This window comes from Lineus longissimus, chromosome 6 (genome assembly GCF_910592395.1).
Source record: "Lineus longissimus chromosome 6, tnLinLong1.2, whole genome shotgun sequence".
NCBI lineage: Eukaryota > Metazoa > Nemertea > Pilidiophora > Heteronemertea > Lineidae > Lineus > Lineus longissimus.
Window position 1 is genome coordinate 20,519,942 of NC_088313.1, and position 22,143 is coordinate 20,542,084.

The 22,143-nt window shown below is 40.8% G+C and overlaps 1 protein-coding gene across 3 annotated transcripts in view; it reads right to left on the reverse strand.

Annotated features, from left to right (window-relative positions):
* LOC135489103 (dopamine receptor 1-like) overlaps positions 1-15,696 on the reverse strand; it is a 75,677-nt gene extending 59,981 nt beyond the window's left edge. Inside the window, exons 1-3 of one of the 3 annotated variants that reach the window (XM_064774275.1) lie at positions 15,519-15,696; positions 13,670-13,739; positions 13,033-13,155 (exon numbers count right to left, since the gene is read on the reverse strand). The gene's annotated coding sequence lies outside the window, so the exon portion shown is untranslated. Of the gene's footprint in view, positions 1-13,032; positions 13,156-13,669; positions 13,751-15,518 lie in introns of those variants that run through there. The other 2 variants (XM_064774274.1, XM_064774276.1) reach the window with 2 other exon arrangements.
* Between the last annotated feature and the right edge of the window lie 6,447 nt (positions 15,697-22,143).

The following is a 22,143-nucleotide window of genomic DNA, read 5'->3' on the forward strand; positions in this document are numbered from 1 at the left end:
TTAATATAGAATCGGGTAATGGAAAGCGATGACAGGTAACACATTTTCTCCTACCTTTCCTCAATTCAATTCAAGCCAACTTGCACAAAGTACATGCAGACACACGACCGAAAAAATATCTCAAATCGTCGCCAAATTTCATTATGCACGCTCTAACGATAAACAGCCTCCATTGTCAATGCCGCGGAAGGGGTACTGAGGCAATCCATTAGCAGTATTCAACAGAATATTGGCTATAAACGACCTTGCTAAGTCAAAATGCTACTGATATGTTGGTGATTACGCCCGAGGGGATGTACCACTCTATCGAACACCATATCATGATCGCACAGTTTGGTTACCAATGACTTTATAATGATAGAAATTTGTCAATATGCTGTTGCGATAAATCAATCTGCTCAGGGCGTTGTCGGGACATGATATTTAAACAGCTTTTGTCATCTTTGTCAGATTAATTGATGCCGTTTTGATACCCGGCAATCGTTTACTCAGAGCAAATCATCGTAGTGAAAATTTCATGGTGTAAATGTTCACGTCCGCGATGACTCGTATCTGCACCAGGACTGGACTGATAGCAAGAAATGTCTGATCGTGCTCTTGGCTTGCGTCGCTCTCACATATGCTTTCAACTTGCCACGAAAGCCACTTAGTAAGCATCTTAAGACTTTTCCCAAACACATTAAAATACGCTCAATCAAATGTTAATGTCCTGTGCAAATCCCACTTACACGACAAATATCTCGATATCTGTCGGTTTCTTCCATGGTTTTCTCTTATTCGATTTTTGTTCATTCCTGTCCTACCGAACCGTTGAATGAATGGTTCACAGGTTAAGGTGTGCTTGTTACATAATCAATTACCGCCATCTAGCATTCCGCATGAACGTAACTTAGTATAAGCATTCACCGGCATATTGTCCTTGTTTGACCGGCGTATTGTCCTCGATTGACAAAGACTGATTGATTTAATTATGCGTACTTCCTTTCATAGCAAATCATGCACCGCCTTTTTCATTCATCGCGTGCTGCGGGAATTCGAAATGCAATCCTGCTATGTTCCGGATGGATTGTTTTTTACGACTTGAGCGAGGAGTATCTGATTAAGCGAGAGTTGTGGTAAAGACTCCCCAAGAGAGATTCTCAGAAGAGAGCAAATGTTCATGCACGAGTACCAATGATGGTGTGATGCAGTGAAGAGTTAGTCAGTCCCTATTGATAGAGTCTATGCAACCGTTCCAAAATAGCCGAATGATAGTAATACTGACGTTTAACATATGTAAAGCCGAGTGTATGTTGATATAAATGCGCAGAGTGGCATCGAATAATGTACGGTGCGAAGATCAACAGACCTGTTATACATACACTGATCTATTTGACTTCACGAAGCAATCCATCACTTTTACATCAGAGTCCTCGGCGCCCCTGGTCTTTAAAAGGTCACTTCTAAATGAGCTTTCGAATTAAAGTTGTTTGTAGCCATCAAGCTGCTCCTAACACCATTTTAATGAAATTGTTTGGTCCAGCCACCTGAACACAAATACTCTCAGTTATTTCTGGAGTCGAACTGGCCAAGTGAAGCTTGATGGATGTAAAGTATTACCTGAAGAGAACCTTGGTTCGCGAACTCAAATCATGCAGCTGAACGGTGCAAGAGAAGTGAAAATCCTTTTTTAAATATTTTCATGGCGACGAGGTAAGTCTTGGAGTTTAGAAGAAAAAACCAACGTTGAAGTAAACGGAGTCTTACTTGTATTACTGAAGAACATTAATCATAGCTGTTTAAAGTAGTCATTCCACCTGAAGCACCTTGCCACAGGTTGGAATTGTAAGAACAACGCTTGGGTTTCTTCTTGTTTTTTTTCCAACTGTTAAGGCTGTGGATCTGGAATTTGAGGAGACACCAGAAAACCTTTTGATACAAAGCACCACAGATAAGAAATGTCGGTGTTATTTGAAGCTGCTTGAGCGACTTTGCCATGTAGGAAGGTCAGGCAGGAAAAATCTGGGGAAATCATCAGAAAAGTGACAATAAAGCTTTTTTGTGCGCGGCTGAAGTCTGGGCGGCCGTGGACCAGACGTTTTTTAATTATTACGCGGCCTAAAGGGTAAAGCACTCCCTTCTCCTCCTCGACTCACATCTAAGAGCTTGATATAAGTTCTATTCAATCCTCATTGTCTGATCCTGGAGACACTGTGGTTCGCCTTTGTCAGATCTTGGGTTGAATTTCCTATAAGGATATTTTCTTCACGGAACCTCCGGTAATCAAATAAGCCAGGATTGTCAGCAGAGTCATTATACTAATATGGGAAGGTCTGCGAGGGAAAATTGAACTTCAGTCTAGTGCACTGGGTAAAGTACATATTACACTGATGGACTGTGTACTAGCCTGGGAGCAGTTGACCTTATAGTCCTCTTTGCGAACTGATTAATACCTTATTATACGTATCTTGAATCTCTTGACTAAAGTGTGTATAGCGATGAATGACGATTTTTCGCCAAGACTAATCTAGACTGATAAACAAGTACATGTACTATATGCGGACAAAGTTTCAGCAAATGTGCATTCTCGATAACAGCACTGTTCCATTGTGTAGAACTACACTCTATTTTCCTGATCCAACAGTAATGCGAACGCCGTACCCCTTTAAAGAAGATCTTATCTTGGTGTAATCTACCCACAACAGCCTTCACTGGCAAGATTACTATTACTATTTCGTGGCTGCGTGAAAGACACATACGACGTACAGCAACAGAATGGTATGTCAAAGTGTTAATATGAAATGCTATATTAGTAGGTGTAACTATAAATGACCGAAATAGCCAATTGCAGGGAGGAGTAGATACAGTGATGACTGAGATTGATGATTATGGAGATGGAGATCGAATCATACGAAAATGATGAGTAATGGTGTCAAAATGGCTGATATTTACAGCAATTTCGGATCAGGTGTCCGTGTACAAAACGATTTGAACTAGTTGAACTCAACAGAAATAAAAATAATTGTACGTTATTTTCTAACTGACGTAACGTTTGACTTAAGCCTTGACTATCAAATGTATCGTGGATAGGACAGCATAATCATAGATCAACTAGAGAGCATGGTGATTGCACTGGAGTGTGTGCAGTTTTGGATTTCAAAGGAATATCAAAGTACATGATGGAGTATTTCCGATCACAATGTACTAAAGTACATATGCAAACACAAGTTCATCGCAAGTGCGTGCACTAATGCTACTCTTATTTCTTATTCCAAGTACGGCACACACGGCGGCAGTCTCCCGCTAAGTGAAATCAAGCTGTCATATTCTATGTATGTCACATAGACCTTTATCTCAGTGGTCTTTTGTGATCGAGGCGACAGAACGTCAGGAAGTGTCTGGGACCTAAGCGATCAATGTCGTACTGAACACATCAAATTACACGGTGGATTATGATATGATGATACCATAACACACAGCCAATATAAATGCACTTAATGCACTTGAACTGTCCAGGACTGAGAAGAAATCTACTGAACTAAACCCCAAACGTCCAACACCGCACGTTCTTTTTCATATTTTCCGTAAATCTGCCTGAGCGCAACACGGGTGGAGCCTCAGGGAAATCAATGTCGAGTGCGCTTGATTTGCCGTTAATCGTGCAATTAGAAGAGGGTATGACGAACCGAACTAGCAGTCTTCTGGAAAAATGATAATTAGGTTGTTCAATGTTTATTTGATTACGAACTGGCATAGATGTTTCCAATACCTTATCTGAGGGTGGCATTGCACGTTAAGAGCAGGTTAGGAACACTGCATTGTACATAACGTTGTGAGAATGCGGTTATTTTGTGTGCAATACACTCTTTACTAGAGCTATTTAATAACAAGTAAGATGAGATATATTCCCTTCTCCCAAAGCTAATTTCGGAAGCAATTTACCGATCAATTTCTTTTAACACTATTCAGCAATGGCGTACATGTTGTATAAAATGGATTGCGTTGTTCAGTGGTTTCAGGTGATAAGCACCTTTTTCACGCCGCGTCCGGCTCTCCGCAACCTTCATCAAAGCGACCACAATCAAGCCAACACCATGTCCCGAATACTAACCAATTTGGCTGGTCACGAAAAATACACAGAAATACGTTTTGTATTCCCGTCAGTTCTTGTACTGCACTAACAAGTGTGCATGGTTCTCCTATCAGCATTTTTATGTTTTGTTGTCGCCTTAACTGCCCGTTCTCGTGATTGACAGAGGTGCTTCTTCGTAGAGAGTGGTATTCGAATTAATCACCTTTTAGAAAAAAACGGTGCTCTGAAGACCCAAATGATAACCTTGCATCAAAAGACCTATCTGCAGATACTTTTATATTCAGATTACATTAAATGGAAAAAAACTTCTTTAAAAATTCAGATCCAAAAATTTCCTCTATTAAGCCACTCAAATATAAAAATATGAAAGCGATATTCATTATGGCCAACATATGCCCGGATATCAGATATAGTGCAGATATCCTGTTACAACAACCCTAGCAATAAAGCAGCATGCAAAAGGAACGCTTCCCACTCCACTCACGATCTAAACGAATTCGGACGCTGTCAAGACATCTCAATCGACAAGGGTAATCTTTAACGACCTATGTCGTACTCTGCTGAACATTACTACGATGACATTGTAGTAAGATAGGGATTGGGAGAAGGGAATATATTTCATCTATACTTGTTATTAAACAACTCATTAGTAAAGAGTGTATTGCACACAAAATCTTCTTTTAAAGAAGGTTACATGCGTGACATGGCAAATTCATTAATTGGTTTCATTTGCAAGCGACATGAGCTCCTGCATGCATTGAATTTTTTGCCGAACTATATTAATTTCTTTTTTTTCTTGACACATGAGCATCGCTCATTCATTCGAACGGCAAAGATTGGTTAAAGCAGAACAGATAGCTATTCGATCTTGAACTAGGAGATGTCTTAAAATAAGGGCTCTGTCCACATGACCGATAATTTCACAGATTAATCGAAAGACGAAAGCCTATATTTTCTCCAAAAGGTGAATACTATCTATATCACTACAATGTGTACACAATAGTGAGAGAGGCATCCCTATCCAATGGTCGTTTCGGAAGGAAACAGCACTTCCCTTGCCCGTTATATGCATACGTGACGCTTTTTGTGAATTTATCGAGTGATTTGGTTAGCATGGTGCCCATTATCGTTGACCATCATGATTTTTATCAACCCCACGCCTACATATTAATACATACATGTACATGTAGTATCGATATAAACAAATAAACAAAAAAATTACAATCAGCGCAAATCGTAGTGAGCTCGAATGCTCTTTTGAAATGCACGTCTCTTCGCTAAAAAGAAGTAATCAGGCGAGCACGCTCAGATACATTTTTGATAGGAGCTATTTTCGACTGGCCCATTAAACATGTTAACAACTTCACCAGTCTACTCCAATTTGATTTCAAGAACTTTTAACAAAGTCATTACGGTTTGAGGTTTCGTGACCACGTTATCTGATCCAAATTGAATCTTCAATTGTTCACCCCGAGAAGGGTTTCCATATACAATGTACATGTATATCTTTGTTATCCATTCATAGTGACAAAATGAAGAGGCGTTTATGATAGAAACCTAAGGGAAGTCCTATTCATTTAATCAAAATATGATTCAAAGTTCATTTCATTTTAAGTAATTATTTTAGTGCTGGGTCTCATAACATGCATAACTAGTTGCTGTTGTCGTAGTTTTTCGTACGAACGCGGATGCTAGAGTTCAAATGATTAGCACGTACGCGATGTTGATAACATGTACTGCAATACTAAAATGTGATGAGAGTAGGCCCAGGTGTTATTCTCATGCATGGTAACTCTACATAATAACGTAAAGGACACTTTTACACACACTTACATCTTGCAATAACAGTACTGTCCGGTTAGACCAGTGAAAATGGACCCGAAGTAGCCTTATTTACAATCAACATGATCGTTACAAGACCGTGACAGTAACTCTGCCGGAAGCTGTTACAGGGGTAACAGTTGTGTTGATCGTCTGTGCTATCTGCTTTCCAGAAGACCGATGCAAAAATCAACCACCAAGCCTTCCCAGACCATAACCACATCGCGAAATATGAAGAAAAGTTGTTGTTTGCAGTGTTGCGTTCGACTCTACATTCGGGATGATTTAGGAGCCATGGTAGTCGCCCAGGTCAGATTTGCGATTCAAAATTCTGGCCAATCATTGTAAATGGATGGTGATGGCCGGGTTTTTTTCATCCATACTGGAAAAAGATACCACGACAAGGCTGGTTCCGGCAAACTTGATATGACAGCCAGCTAGTCGATTATTCTTGCCACAGCATCGGGATTTATTTGGTTAGCAGCAGACAAACAAGAAGATGCACCCGTATTCTGACATATTATGAAAAATGGAGTAGGCAATAGAATTGTGTGCAATCGCGAGACACTGACGACAAAAAATATCGTAGTCGTGGTACTAAACCATTGCTTATGGTGGAAATTTATCCTACTACCGATCATTCGACACGATAAACTACCAAATCTACTTTCGAGGTGTTCGCGAAAGTAATTTTGATTGGATTAACCAAAAGAAATGGGAGTAATATCGCGAATTAGACATTTAAAGAAAACACATTAGACCCAAAATTGATTCCTTAAATGAAATAGACCCAAAATAGATCTGTGTGATTCATTAATACGATATTTTGTCACAGTAAAATTAATTAAACCCAAAATACTGCTATATTTGCATTTTTATGGTAGCACAACATCTTTATCAAACTCCATATCATTCATCACCGGCTTAATCCGGAGGCATCTCGTTCGAAGCCTTTTACACGTAGAGGAGAATAACCCTAAGGATGTAGCTCGTGTACAAAATGGCTGTAAATATGAAAGAGACCCTACTCGACGATGATATGGATCTCTCTCGCCAACAGAATTAGCAGGTCTGATTTAAATGGGGTTTCGATAAACGATAAATTCAAATAAGTCAATAAGATATTTCTGGAGTCGGATGATGGTACGGACGATTTTCAAACTTCCTAATCGTACTGTTTGCTTGCTTAAAATGAAGTAATTAATTCCTTTGCCAGTGGCCCTATCTCTATCGATGGCCGCTGCTTATAGAATGCCTATGATTCGATATGGATATTTAGAACCTGAACAGTAGTTTGATGTGGTAATTGAATTTTCCGGCTGGCTTGGGGACCCAATCAGATTTTTAACGAATTGGCTGCAGGCTTCGTCCGACATTTGAATAGAGTATGTACGTATGATATTTGCTTGAGTAAATCAAGGTGGACTCTTTCATTATAGGGACGAGTTAGGCCTAAGGCAGGTGTTGTTCTCTTCATCAACTATTCGGGTCAGTATTCATATAAGAAAAAGGCGTAAGAAACAGCTCTTTGAGGTTACTACTTAACTAATTGAATTCCGAAGTCTTCTGCCTGACAGCAGTTATGAGGACAATGCTATGAATAATTGTATCTTCCTCTATGAATGTCTCGATTGAAGTAACCGATTTCAATAAAAAACATATCTATCAAAGTCAATAACGAATACTAGGCCCGCAAGAAGATCCTTTTGCAATGTTCAAAATAAAGCTAAATGGCTACAACAAACATTTCCATCTCATTTCTTAGGAGTATGAAGGATTCGTTACAGGAATGGGGTTACTGTTACCTTGTATATGTCTGTATTTCAAAGAATATGCCGCATTCTTTTACTGATTTTGAAACTTGAATAGTCAGTTTGATTCACCGACAAATGTTAAAAGTTACTATCGATTTAACATTTGGTGAAGCTATCTTACTTTGATTCGAGTTCAACAACTCTTTAACAGAATAAAGAATAAAAGAAAAATAGTTTTCTTCCCTTTGTTATTAACAACGGAAATAGTTTGCAGCCTTCTTCAGATGTCCCGCAGAGAACAAGTGAAATTGGGTAACCCAGTTTTTAGTTCATATATAAAGGAATTGCAAATCAAAGAGCACGATATTCCATTGATATCTCAACCCTTGTTCGAGGCCAATTTGTTTGCCTTATTACTGTTTAGTGATCCAATTATTGACACTGTCATGTCAGTGTCGACATGATCAGTCATTAGCATTTCGGAAGAATTGCTGAATTGAAATGCTTGTTGATATGTTTGTCATTGAAAAATGAATTGATTTTGAACATTTCTAAAGAGTCAATTTGCAGTTCGAGTATCTCGATTTTTGCAACATATGTTCTTTGTTACAATATCATTCATTTTGTAAACATATCTAACATACAATTTACTGGACAGGCATACATCTGTCGGGATCATCACTCCACTATTTCATTTGAGAGATGCAAGAGCAGAGTTCTTGCACACGGTATAGATGGTTGAACTTGATACGTCTGACACCGTACTGTTGTCTGGCCAGGTATTCAACTGAAACACATTGTGGTTGGGGATTACAACTACAATGTACTCATCAAATTTGCAATATGTGGACCATTGTACTGAGTAGAATCAGAGTGGGGTCTTGCACTGCTACAAGCACTCGTTCAGACAGGAGATGCTCTCCGATTACCCCGACTTAAGCAAGCAATATCAGAACTGGAAAGAAAATTAATAAAACAGCATAACAATGACCAGGACTACATCCTGTCTATGAGGCCACCAACAGTAAATTAATTTCTAGTCGACAGTAGCATGAGGCGGCTCGGTGGGGATAATTGTCTTCGCCAGTACAGCTGATGCACAATATCTTAGAAAAGTCTTCCAAATGGAAACTATCGAACAGCGGCAATAACAAAAAAATAATAAAGAACCCGTTGTATGTTTTCAAATTATTCTGCATGAATATACATTTTCCTTGTTGTTCGTGGATGTACTTACCTCCCAAAGCATTTTACATTTGTGATACACAAAACATAAACCTTGTATGATACAATTAGCTAGTAGTATTTGATCACGTACATGTAGTTTGAACCTTAACCGAGCATGTTAGCCATATTACCTCAGGAGTTCACATGCATTACTTGAACACTCCACTGCCAAGCTAAGTCTAAGTTTGCCTGAATGGAAAATGTTGACTGCAGACTTAAGTACGGTACAACATCAAAAACACAGTTTAATACTCTACAGTTAGAGGGAGCATACTGAACTATGCTAGTCAGCTGCAGGATGTAAATCATTATGACCTGTAATTAAATTCATTGACTTTCAATTCAATCTAGATACCTCAGATATTTAGTTTTTTACAGCCATTGTTATATTGATAGTATACCAGATATACAAAAGTAATTAAACGTATGGATCCACATGAATATGGCAAAATAATTAATTATCATTCGAAATGGAAATGTATAGCTAGTCTATCAACCATGGTATATTATCTACTTTTTAGAATCGATCTGGAGTAAATAGTTTTGTATCTATCGTCTCAAAATATACGCATTTTTTTATAAAATGTGTGACAAACACAGAGGTTTACCGCCAAACAAATGATGGGCAGCACATTTGAATGACAAGGGCAATGACTTCCAATAAAGATTAGGAAATCAATGAGATCTCTTCATATACTACCTCGTGTCGATTGAGATCAAAACGCACAGGATTGGGAAGGATGAAACTGTAGCTGTGGTAGGAACAGGGAAATCTAATACGTTCTGAACTACATACCCAAGGTTAATACGTTACCTTTGGTCAAAATGAACTGCTTAGAATAAGCCACGTATGCACAATAGGGAGGTTCCGCACCGCCTACGATTACGATTACGATTACGATTTGTGTATGACGTCATCAATTTTTGCAGCAACGTCATCAGCCCTGAAATCGTCTGCGGCATATTCGGTTCGTTTCTACGACGATGGCGGCTAATCTTCGTAAGTGATAAACGATCATCGAGAACGTCAATTTCATGCACTTCCAAAGTATCCTGGGTCACGTTTTTCACAAACAATATATTTTGACTATGCACTCCAGACGTAGGACCTGCAAATTTCATGGCCAAAGCTGTTTTATACCGTCATGACTGCAATGAAATTGGAATGCAAATTCGCTCTGTTCGTGAGCCGTGGGTTTCTTGAATGACATCAAGAGTATTTTTGCGGAACTGAATTTAGCTGCTTCTCGACGCGATTACGATTACGATTACGTTTTCCGAAATCGTAATGGTAATCGTAATCGTAGGCGGTGCGGAACCTCCCTATTGTGCAGTGAGAATTACCAATTTTCGTGAATGGGCAAAATAAGACGCCAGGCTATCTTATTATGATTTTCACCTTTCATATACTACTATCAATCCCCCAATGGTCGCATATAATTTTGTTGGTCCTTTGACATGCTTCGAGCCAGGATTTCAAGACCTGCAGTCAAGTGCAACAGGGGCAGCATCTGTGATTGACAAGGTCAAAATCGCAATAATGGGCATGCTCCTTTCTGTTCGCTTCATTGGCGAGTTGTTGGGTTCGAAGATGTCAGTCAGTATCGAGTGGACGCAAACTGACAGATATTGAACAGTGCCATTTAGATGACAGATCTCGTCAGGCTACTGTAGGCTGCCTTTTCTCCATTAGCTCGTGTTCATAAAGATGTTTTGATAACGACGATATGTTTTTTCAAGCGCACTTTCATTTGCGTCATATCATTCGTCGCCTCAACAACTCTCTTCGTGTAGGAAACTAGGAACATATTCTGGCACATTTCACAGAAACACAGTATCGGTGACGGATACTAGTGATAAGTCTCTAAGCCCAGACTCTTGTTTCAGTATCACATTATCGACAAATAAAGGTAAACTAGGTTCGATGGCGGCCATGGACTAAGTATGGCAGACGTATTGACGACTGGGGTGACAGGTTTTGTCTGGTCGATGTCAGTGCTTCTCCTCTACCGTCCTGAGGGAGTGGTTACCGGAATTCCCCACCTTATAGGATGTTTAGTCCATATATTGCCTATTGTTATCGAGGAGAGTACGGTTCACATCAGTTGGAGTTTGAATTCTAATTCCAACAATAACATTGTTTTATTAACAGAATGATTATCAAATTAAGGAAGCAGTTGGTACAGCGATTAATGTACCGATCTTACCAATATCCCATGTGTCATATGCTGATGACCAATGCAGCGAAAGTTGGGACTTTGTTCCAACAACCTATTTTCTATGTTGACGACCAATGCCGCGGAAGTTGGCACATTGTTCCAACAACCCGTGTGCTGCGTTGACGACCGATGCCACGGAAGTTGGCTCATTGTTCCAACAACCCGTGTGCTGCGTTGACGACCGATGCCACGGAAGTTGGCATATTGTTCCAACAACCCGTGTGCTGCGTTGACGACCGATGCCACGGAAGTTGGCTCATTGTTCCAACAACTCGTGTGCTGCGTTGACGACCGATGCCACGGAAGTTGGCATATTGTTCCAACAACCCGTGTGCTGCGTTGACGACGGATGCCGCGGAAGTTGGCATATTGTTCCAACAACCCGTGTGCTGCGTTGACGACCGATGCCACGGAAGTTGGCATATTGTTCCAACAACCCGTGTGCTGCGTTGACGACCGATGCCACGGAAGTTGGCATATTGTTCCAACAACCCGTGTGCTGCGTTGACGACCGATGCCACGGAAGTTGGCTCATTGTTCCAACAACTCGTGTGCTGCGTTGACGACCGATGCCACGGAAGTTGGCATATTGTTCCAACAACCCGTGTGCTGCGTTGACGACCGATGCCACGGAAGTTGGCATATTGTTCCAACAACTCGTGTGCTGCGTTGACGACGGATACCGCTGAAGTTCAACAACCCGTGTGCTGCGTTGACGACGGAGTCACGGAAGTTGGCACATTGTTCCAACAACCCGTGTGCTGCGTTGACGACGGAGTCACGGAAGTTCGCACATTGTTCCAACAACCCGTGTGCTGCGTTGACGACGGAGTCACGGAAGTTCGCACATTGTTCCAACAACCCGTGTGCTGCGTTGACGACCGATGCCACGGAAGTTGGCATATTGTTCCAACAACCCGTGTGCTGCGTTGACGACGGATGCCGCGGAAGTTGGCATATTCTTCCAACAACCCGTGTGCTGCGTTGATGACGGATGCCGCGGAAGTTCGCACATTGTTCCAACAACCCGTGTGCTGCGTTGACGACGGATGCCACGGAAGTTGGCATATTGTTCCAACAACCCGTGTGCTGCGTTGACGACGGATGCCACGGAAGTTGGCATATTGTTCCAACAACTCGTGTGCTGCGTTGACGACCGATGCCACGGAAGTTGGCATATTGTTCCAACAACCCGTGTGCTGCGTTGACGACGGAGTCACGGAAGTTGGCACATTGTTCCAACAACCCGTGTGCTGCGTTGACGACGGAGTCACGGAAGTTCGCACATTGTTCCAACAACCCGTGTGCTGCGTTGACGACGGAGTCACGGAAGTTCGCACATTGTTCCAACAACCCGTGTGCTGCGTTGACGACCGATGCCACGGAAGTTGGCATATTGTTCCAACAACCCGTGTGCTGCGTTGACGACGGATGCCGCGGAAGTTGGCATATTCTTCCAACAACCCGTGTGCTGCGTTGATGACGGATGCCGCGGAAGTTCGCACATTGTTCCAACAACCCGTGTGCTGCGTTGACGACGGATGCCACGGAAGTTGGCATATTGTTCCAACAACTCGTGTGCTGCGTTGACGACGGATACCGCTGAAGTTCAACAACCCGTGTGCTGCGTTGACGACGGATGCCGCGGAAGTTGGCACATTGTTCCAACAACCCGTGTGCTGCGTTGACGACATATGCCATGGACAACAACACGACCGTGAGTTTTTCTATGAAGTTACTCTCAAGTGGCTTAAGTACGTCATATTTCACAATTCTATAAAGATGTTATTTCAACCACGATAGTCGTGATGACGACAAGCTGACATCCTTGCCACAGCAGTAGACACAACCTCAACCTTGGCACGCTTCGAGAAGTAACATAATTTCAATTTACTGCCAATTACATCCAATCATCACACGGTAATAGAAATTAACCTACCTTTATTGTGCTGATAATTGATCGAAGACCTTCATGAAATATCCATAGTTGATTTCCTTAAGCTGATTATTGCACGGTAGATTTGAAATTATTCCTTTTAGTGCTGTTGTTGCTGTTGTTATCCTGCAAGCAGAAAAAGACAACGTGTGATGAGAAACTTGATTTTACAATACCGGGTACTAACAGTACTTTCTGTATTCTTTCTAGTACAGACACTAACAGAATGGGCTTTCAATGGGAACTCAACTAAAGCATTTCCCACTACGACAGCATCTGCAGGGGAGCTTATGTGAGAATAGAAACTATCATCAAAAGATACCAACAACACCAGGGGGTGATTTAATTACTGGAGCCGGCTAATTTCATTCTCTACCAACGCGACACGACTTCTGTATGGAATCAGGCCTTAAAGGCAGGTAAACACTGCCGTGATAACATACGACTCATCCAGGTGACTACTAAATGCATGATACCTTAACGCACAAGACTGTTGCACTGCGGAATTACCTACCCAAGGTCATCACCGTGATCAAGGGGTGAATATCAGGCTAACTATACTCAGTAAGAACTTCATGGAGTCCTAAAGATACAAAATGCCCAAATTGAAAGTGCTGCTCCACTTAACAGTGTTGATTACCTTTATTTGTAACGCAGCTGACATGAAAAATTCACTCGAAAATTTCCTCGCTCCTCCTAGATCGAAACGCCTATACGATGATAAGAACAGCCTCGTCATTCACGCTGAAACCGCGTATCATCATGTTACGCAATGATGAACCTGATTGACAACTCAATTTATCCGGGACGGCATGCTTTTATCTTTACCATGTTCTCTCCGTCGCCCTTCATTACCATTGAATAAACCCTTATGAATAAACACTGCACAAACTCTCTTATCTGATAAAGCAACTGCATCAATGATGCATCAAAGACACAGAGGGGTTTTGATCACCGGTTGGGATACTCTCCAATAAATCGAATTGAAATGTTCCATCGTACCGGGGACATCATGGGAAATTACTGCACTAGATTAAGGTTGAATTTATTCTGTGGCCTTGGGTTGCCGATGATTGGTTTGATAAAGAGGCCGCAAGGTCTCACGCATTACCAAAGCATATTTTAAGCTATTTGAAGGATTTCAGAGTTATCATTTCACTTAGACACAATCGTATCTTTGGTTTGATTTGGAGCACGATTTGTCCCTTTTAAAGCCACATTTTAAAGTTTAAGCATGTTTTATAACATAAAACTTTTCCTAAAGGTAAACCTAGTTTTTTAACTAACATACTCTTTTTGAATGAAAACAAGCTTTTTCCATGTTTCTATGTTCAAAAAACATTTATGGCGCAAGCCATCTGTCCAATAACTAGGGAACTGCCTTGTTACTTTGATGGCTTGTGGCATCACAGATTTTTAGTCAGAAAACAACATCGCTCACGCAGAGCTTTACATCTTTTTTCACCAAACCGATGGAATCAACTTTCATTATGTGATCAATCAGTATCAATCGCCTATTCTGGTGACGACCAACATTTGGGTAAATTTATTCGGATATATTTGCATGTCGGATTTGATGCAGGTGCAACTGACACTCGCCGGCTATACAAGTGTGGTCGACAGAAGATAAATTTGTTTAGCTCTCAAGTGTGATTGTTCGGACTCCTGTGCAATGAGTCAGATGACAAGCCAACCAATATGCATATCGCTACGACTAATAATTGTCAACAATAACATGGAACTTGATCATCCAACTGCGATCTTCAGATACTAATAAGCTGGTGATTTCAAATCAATACATCACAGGTAGACCATTTTCCGTGCGCGATTCAATTCTAACTTTTTTGAAAATGAAAAAAATCATTGACAGGCAGCAGCCATATAAATTAAAAAAATACATACTAGTATTATTATAAAGGTTCGTTAAAAAGTTATTTAGACTTTTATACTAGTACAGAAATGTCATACAGTTTATTTACCTTATCAATATCAACACTGGCAAAATCTAACGAGCCAACATCAACATACAGTGAATTTGTTACAGTGACTGAACCGCACCGAATCAACCACGAATGACATTGGCCATTAGAATCTCTCACCGCTGTATTCGTCTACATCCACTGAACTAACTTCACAGAAGGTGACCACTCAAAACCCAAACTAAGTCTTCCATCCAATGAACACAGTCTGGAGTAAGATTTAAAAGTCTTGAACTACTCGGAATACAACTTTTTTGAAAGAAGTGAAGAGTAATCAAGAAAGATCTAAAGAATACTCCTAGTTAGTTTCTTCAAAGAATGCAGATCTTAAACAAAAAGAATACATGAGTTTGGACTCCACTCAATCAACAGAATTACATGCACCAACTTATTGCCCCTACGCCAATACTGATAGGAAGAGCGCCATCAGATAGAAAAGCTAACAGAGCAACTCTCGATTTCCGAAAGAAAACCGATAGATAAAACACTGAGATAAGGAACGTATCCTACCTTTTTCGTGGATGACCAAAAGTCCCAACCACAACAACAATACTAGCACAAAGATTTGTTCTGCTGCCTCAATCACTATCAACAATTCAACGATAGTCCATTTTGCTTTGAAAACGTCCCGTTAATTCCCGACAGCACGTGGAAGATGACACCATGCTTTAGAAGGCGAGAGTAGATTTCAATAGTTACATAGTGAATGCCGAGTTCCAAGCGACAGAAGGTAGATATAGGTGTGGACGCCCTCTATACCAGATTGGAACCTGGAGCAATCATCCGTAGATGCTTTCGATGGTACGATGATCGCTGATCGGTACTGCGGCGTGGGGCTTCAGCACTATAGAACGAGTGAAAGAACTGATGATTCAGCCTTTGTGGTTGATGAAAGACATGCGGTCTATGATAACAGTTTGTAATGACTTATGCGATGTCGAGAACGAAGTTGCGGGTGAAAAGAGATAAATTGACTGCAGTGCCTTTCACTTGCTTGATCTGATTAATATGTTTTCGTCCAGGGACTTGAATGAAAACATCGGGCTACGCTGGCCGACCGAATGGGCAGGGCAGATGAGTCATGGCAGGACATAAATCAATAAAGGGGGGGTGTCCCGTGGCCTTGTTGCTGGAGTGTTCTACAGAAAACCATGAAAACCTCAGTAGTAGTCATTTGAAGACACGGTCAATTCACCGATGAAAAAAATAAGACTGAATTGAAACCTGGCTCAAACTTTGTCATGATAGCAGATCCAGATCCGGATCACTGACAATAGACAACAAACTATCGCGTTGGCTGTTGGCTGATCAACAGAAAATAACGAAGGAAAGGCTACAGCAATTAAGGATCCCGCAAGATCTACTGTGACTACAAACATACCAAGGAAAAAAAACCTCGTGTAGGAACATCGATGCCAAAATTGACTTTGACAAAGTTTGATGGAACTAGAACTGCGTTTTGAAAATAGCTTGATTACCGGTGTAAAAAGCTACAGGGTCCGATTCGACAGTTTTAGGTCACTAAATACGGTGTTCGTTAATGTCAAGTCTTTCATTTCTGAGTACTTATTGAGCAAACATCCTCGACAATATTCTATGCATAGTTTACTTAGTGCGAGCAAGCGAAAAACGATTTTCTCCAAATGATTGAGTGAAAAACGTATTAGTATGAACCATTCAATCAGAAGCAGCAGGTGATTTGATAACATTAGTATAGAAGAATAAGACATAGTTATTATTGTTAAGAAAGCCTAGCCTGGGGTGAAATTGGAGATTTGTCACGAGTAGTCTTTCAAAACATTATCAATGCATAAGAGCAAGAAAAATATGATAATCTATATTTCGTCAGATAAAGCACAGAATGTTAAGGAATGCATGATTGTGATTCTTTTCTTTATCATGTTTTTTCTCAATGTTTATTGGTGACAGTAGGCCTGATAAATGAATTGACGCCCAATTCAACACGCGCACTACCAGCACTTTACTAGTGATAAGCAACCATTGCAAACGATCTACACCGACCCTTCACTATTAAATACAAACGCCGACAACCTAAGAAACAAATACTGAACAAGGCAAGAACGATAGAAACAGATGTTGTCTATGATTCTTCATCAAGCTTCTAACCTATTGAGCGACACATCTTCAACAATTTGGTATTCCCAGGTCACACGTGAACTATATCCCCGCCAACAAAAACCGAAGCAATCCTGTCCGCCATCTCCATCGTTTCATACTCATTGCCTAACGTGAGGTGAACATTTTATGTGATTTCCAATCAGATAGCCACCAACAAAATGACTGCCACAAGGCGAGTTATGCCTATAAATTGCCAATGGCTCTAGTAGATAAAATAACAGTCAAACACATGGGTCCCTGATGAGATACCTCGTCCATAGTGACTGCCAATAGGCTGCTTATTAGGTTTGTTGTATAGATTTCATTCATGTCACCTTATCATAATGTACAACGCAAGCGGTAATGCTGCTTTGAAGGCGATTTTGAAAAAAAATCTTTCTAGGACCCCTGGGTCAGTACAACGTCAGTTACTTCTTTTCCTCTTCTTCTCGGCGTTTGACAACAGATGTATCTTTTGTGTTCCTTTTTTAACTTGACAGTCATTTTGAAATCAACACCGAGAGTCTTGTACAGAATAGCGTTACTTTTGTACTAACTCTCCGCTAAATGAACAAAGCCCCCAGCTCCATCAATCAATTTAACAGACGGCCGTTTTAGATCACTGTCAGCGAAAGGCCAAGCCTCACTCTACTGTTTTAATGCATTTGAGTAATAAAAAAACAACATTTTGCAACATCAGCGTGACAAGCTGTATTCTGATAAGTACCAACTTCCAGCTCGATATTCCCAGTCTACCAATACGTTGTTCATACGAGAGTCCTTTTCGCTTCACTAGTGTATGTACATCATGTACATGAATTGAAAGGCAACTATAATAAAAATTTAATGAGAATGCTGAAATGCTTGAATAATCTTTCTTTCAAATGTAATCAATCATTGAAGGCCGTCGCTTCAACTGTACAGACAAGTTAAAGTAATCGTTCTTCAGAATCCGAATATTCCTCTAGCTTCAAGCGAGGCAAACATTTCCATGTATAGAGAAAGTGACACACTGAATAGTCAAATTAATGAAATGTTCCACCAGTAAGTCAATAGTCAAGAAACGAGTAGGAAATATGTCATCAGATTCATATCAACATGTAGCCACAGAAGAGTCAACTGAGAAAGATGACTTAAACGAACATGCCTCATATTATCCTTTTGTACCTGATCATGTGCGCTCTCTCCCAATGACAAGCTTAAGATACTCTGTTGTACATCGTCAGGGCCCGGTTGTCAGTAACGCTGGCGTTAAGTCTAAGGGCTGAACTGAAGGAGATAACGCCAGGTTAAGTTAACGCCAGCGTTAGTGACATAATTCGTTTTCAACAACCTGGCCCTGGTATCAAAACAGGACAGCGAAACAGAGCTAATTACCAACAAAATCAAAATCAAAACATGCAAAAACAACCAGATGACCTTTTGTTCCTGTTTCCTTTGACATCGTCTTAGTGACAAAAGCCCTCGCAACGGAAGACTTTTTTTGTGAAAAAGATCAGAGTATTTGCCTGTCTGATAGAGGATTATGAAGTGTCATATTTTATCTTTGAAGTTCCCTTCAGCTAATGGTTCCCAGCCAAAACACTCGATGTATGATATGTTCATGTTTTTCTTCCTACAATTACCTATATGACCATCTTTGCCTTCCTGATTTTTTATGCAAACCTGTCTTTGACAGTGAATGGGCAAATAACTGCATCTCGCCTGTCCAAATTGTAACATGGTGGACAGCTACCCCGCCGGCTGCCCGAGGGCGTTCCTTTTTCTGGTCGTTCGTTGTATGAGCTTGTCTGACGTAAGGTAACGAAGATAGACTGACTAATTGTATCAACTAAGATTTTGGTATCAATTGATACATGCATCAATATCAATAATGAATGGGAAATCAACTTTCGTTAACATCGTTCGAAATTCGGATTTTGATATGAAAATTGTTTCCACTGTAAATTTGACTGTATCTCGGTCCTCTTGGCACAAGTTGGTTATTTTCCAAATGAATTTCTGTCACGTTTCACAAAATTAATGAACAGTTTTTGATCGATAATGACTCCATTTGTCAGCCATGATTTATTTCGTTCCGTGTGGGTCATTTTATCTGGAGACCTATTGGAAAATAATTTAAACCCGATTTGGCAGCAAATAACGTGTAAGAGTGTTCGAAGGGTCCATCATCATTAGTTATAGTTATATCTTCGATATCCTAGCAAACCAGATTGGCAGTATCATCTCTTGTGTGATAATACCATTATTTGATTATGATACGGTGTTCAATTTCGAAGTGTATGTTATCCGATTGAGGAGACGGATCGAACCATACCATTTGGTTTGCTCTTGTTTGTTTTTTTAACAAGAGTAGCAGAGTCATTTGTCATGCCATCTTCCCTTATTAGTATGCTAGACTTCCAGAACTACCTCCATTATTGAAATAAATCCGACAGCACGTTTCTGCCCGATGATTAATTATGTCTAGCCAGAATCCCTGCCCATCAGAAGCAGTGGCATTTTACAGAGATGCGTTCAAACTAAGGATGGATGCTGTGATTACTTCGACAGAGTTTTCCGGAGGTCGTGTCACTGGTTTTGACAGCAATACTTCTAACTAGTCCTACTTCCACGGGGTGGCCGTGGGCATTGTCTCAGTCTATATGAATATTTAGATGGCCTTACATTAAGCCATGGAGACAGGTTGCGAGGCATTTGCAACTCCAACTTACTGAAGTGACCAAAGGTTTTGCACTGCCCACCCATAAGCCTCAGATTACTTGGTCAACTATAATTTCCTCTGCTGATGCTGTTATTGTGAGGAGTGAATGTCTATTGAAGCACGACTAGAAGGAATCATTTGCTTGCGGAGATGGCTTAAGCCCCCAGCCTCGCGACCATCGACCATTACTAACCACGGGCAAAACAAGACAGTGTAGTGTCACTGACAGCCTCTATCTATCACACAATTAAACTGACCACACATAATAGCCGTGAAAGACTTGGTACACGTTCATGCCATTTCGGCCGGATGTTAGCTTGACCACGGTGCGTGATAACTGCAGTCGAGAGATACAAGGAGATTAACGACTGGGGGGGGGGGGGGGGGGGGGTCAGCGTGTGGGGAAAGTAGACATTTGATATTTTTTTATTCGATTAAGTTTGATGAGCAGACGTTCGTGATAACATACAGCTAAACGAAGACGTGGAAAATCGATCAACAGTTACCATCATCATCAAAATCCTTATAGGCCTACTATCTGTTTTAGAACTGGGTCGTTGACGGATGATCTACCTTATATCCCCATGGTCGCTCTTTAAGTCATGATATGGGCTATGAGTAAAGTGAGGAAATATCCAGCTAATCCACATGGGCAGCTTTGAAGCAAGCGTTTACCAAACAGCTCTCAATCGACACCGATACTGGTTCGGCTGCTGGCCTTGGAAAGCCTTTTGAAGAGCTACGAACGACGAAGTAAGAAGTATGAAAAAAAGATGTATTTTATCGACAATTCTTACAGCTAAGATGATTTCTCGAGTTTCGTACATGAAGCAAGGAGCTTGATGACACCACAGTCATTCGTACTTCGTTCTCCGTCGTTCGTACGGCGGATTACGAAAACCTGCCTTTTAACAGGCATGCTTGTTTACATGCATTTGACCAGGAAAGTCATTAACCAACGCGTAAGGACTTTAGGGTAATTCGCTACAGAAGCATCCATCAATCCTAACATTATTTCCAGAGACTAATTACCCTGGAGATTGATTGGAAAACGAAATGGACAGCGTGCTTGTCCTCGGCAGTGCACTGGGGCGTGATTGAAAGCGAGGCTGCTCACTCATCATACTTAATGCATGTTTTGACTTTTCCCGTTGTTCTATGACGTAAGTGTGACCTCTACAGCGACCCCGTGTCTTTTGAAGTGCGTAGGTGTCATGGTTACAAAATGCCCAATGCGTCCACGGATGGATGGAAGGATGGAAGGAAGGACGGACACCATTAGAATAGCTATTTGACCAGCTTCGCTGAATTTGTCAACTGAGCTAAAAACATTTGATTTGGCTGCGTCAGACATCAACTTATTACGGAATTCATCAATCTTGATATGGCATGGAATTGGTGATTGTGCTGTGTAATTAGGTTGTTATTAGATGGAACAACACAGATGCGATTAACGCAAGCACCTGAGTCCTCCAATGGTAGCCATCGCTATCATTACAATCCTGTGGATTGTCCAATCAGCAGTCAAAATTCATAAATTCATGGACATCAATCACCAAAGATGTATTCTAAAGAACAATCAAACCCACAGCTCACCAAATGGAACCACCCGATTAAGCTAAGTGTAATTAATGACTCAACAACTCCCGCGCCCATTTGGCAGAAGATTGAGAACGGTGCCTCAGAACCAAGAATTTGAAAATCTTGCCTCATTCTTGAGAAGGATATTGCAAGGAATGGTCATTTTTACTAGTCTCCCTTCACTGCCTTATTCTGATGGTCATGTTCTGACGTTTCAAATATATTGAATTCTGCATCGCCCATAAACTTCTAAATATGTAACTTTGGGTCATCCTATATCAAGGGTAGGATCATATTGGCATGATGTGTTGAGCAAAGTGCAGGCTGCTAAATCAGCGCGCAAAACTACTCTTCTTTCAGAAATATGGTATGAACCTCAGGCTAGCACTCTCACCAGTTTCTTACGTTAATGTACTACCTACGCCCTTAATAATGCATCAAAGTGGCTCTTCTTCTTTCTCTAATGATTCATCTACTAGAGTCTCAGTTATTAATTTCGTAATTAAATCATCTGTTCGGATCTGATCTAGCTTCAACCTGAGTGCACAGAATTGGTTTAGATTAATGTTAGCTGAGTCGGAGAACGCACACAGAGTAATATTTCAATAACCGACACAGTTTATCATCTTTCAGACAAGTCGTCTGCAGTGAAAGGTTGCAGTGATTTAACTTACAACCAAGTCTAATTGAATGAACCGAGCATATTCACGAGTATGTATACATGAGTGAAAC